This window comes from Magnolia sinica, chromosome 2 (genome assembly GCF_029962835.1).
Source record: "Magnolia sinica isolate HGM2019 chromosome 2, MsV1, whole genome shotgun sequence".
In the NCBI taxonomy this organism is placed as follows: Eukaryota; Viridiplantae; Streptophyta; class Magnoliopsida; order Magnoliales; family Magnoliaceae; genus Magnolia; species Magnolia sinica.
Window position 1 is genome coordinate 63,867,983 of NC_080574.1, and position 1,221 is coordinate 63,869,203.

Sequence of the window (1,221 nt, forward strand, 5' to 3'; positions counted from 1 at the left end):
GAAAGAAATGTGTTACTTTCAATTATCTGCATTTTCTTAAACATGCAAGTGCTATTATGAAATCTAATTTAATGAATTTTGATATTCCTACCAAAAAATGAAATGCTTCACTCTCCGAGTGGACCAAAATATGATGGGAGCCAATGGCAGATAATCTGAATTTTCCACTGGCATGAAAACTGCAGCATTATTATGCAGTTTATGTTCTCAACCATCGAAGCATCATGGCTTTTTTGCTTTAAATATAGTTTGCATATTATTTATATTGACAAGGAAAGAACCCCTGAGTTTTAGAAGACATGACTGAGAAAACTAAACCCTAAGAATTGGCTGAAGTCATGGTGCTATAATAACATCCATTCATCCCAGGTTGCAAGACTTCTTTACACAAACTCTGGGGTTGGCTTATTGGCTCTTAGATCAAATGTAATTCAGAAGCTATGGAAGTGGAGCCGAAGTGAACAAAATCCAAGTGGCAATGTAATGGTTAAATGATCTTATTTACCATCTGCAATTCTTGTTGAGTATTTGCACTAAACTTATTATTGAAGAAGAGATTTCTGAATCCATTGAGGTTTAAAGGCCACTGCCAGTGTTGCTCCACAGCTTTGGCAACCAAACAGTGGTCTTCTTATGGCTAATGATGTCTCAGATACCAACCCTGAAGAAGCAGTCCCATGCATAGCTTTCTTGAAGAATGATTCATATGTAATGTCTGCATGTGGTGGGAAGGTGTCACCATTCAACATGATGACTTTTATGGTAATGGCAGTACTTGTATATTGGATCATACTTGCATATTGGATCAATCTTGTCACTCTTTCGTGTGATTGGACATGCAATTGCATTGTTCCGCAGGTAATGACAACATTCATGCCACCTCCACTAGCTTCGACATGCTTGGCATTTCTTCCACAAGATCATAACATAATAGCAATTGGAATGGAGGATTCAACCATCCATATTTACAATGTCAAAGTGGATGAGGTAATTTTTTGCATCTGAACCAAAGTTTCATATCAGAGGAAGAACAAGTAATTAGGTTTTTATTTTTATTTTTTTCTCTTATTAGGTAAAAAAAAATAAATTTGAGAGGTCACCAGAAGAGCATAACTGGTTTAGCCCTTTCTAACAGCCTTAACATCCTTGTTTCTTCAGGTGCTGATGCTCAGGTTAGTCATGGTGATCATCTTGAACCATCTCAGCTTAAGCTATTTCCAT

At 36.8% G+C, this 1,221-nt stretch overlaps 1 long non-coding RNA gene across 1 annotated transcript; it reads left to right on the forward strand.

The window, feature by feature from the left end:
* Positions 1-367: 367 nt before the first annotated feature.
* LOC131229103 (uncharacterized) lies at positions 368-991 on the forward strand. Its single transcript, XR_009163178.1, has 3 exons — positions 368-480; positions 583-762; positions 859-991. It is a non-coding gene; the product is annotated as an uncharacterized LOC131229103 (long non-coding RNA).
* Positions 992-1,221: the final 230 nt, after the last annotated feature.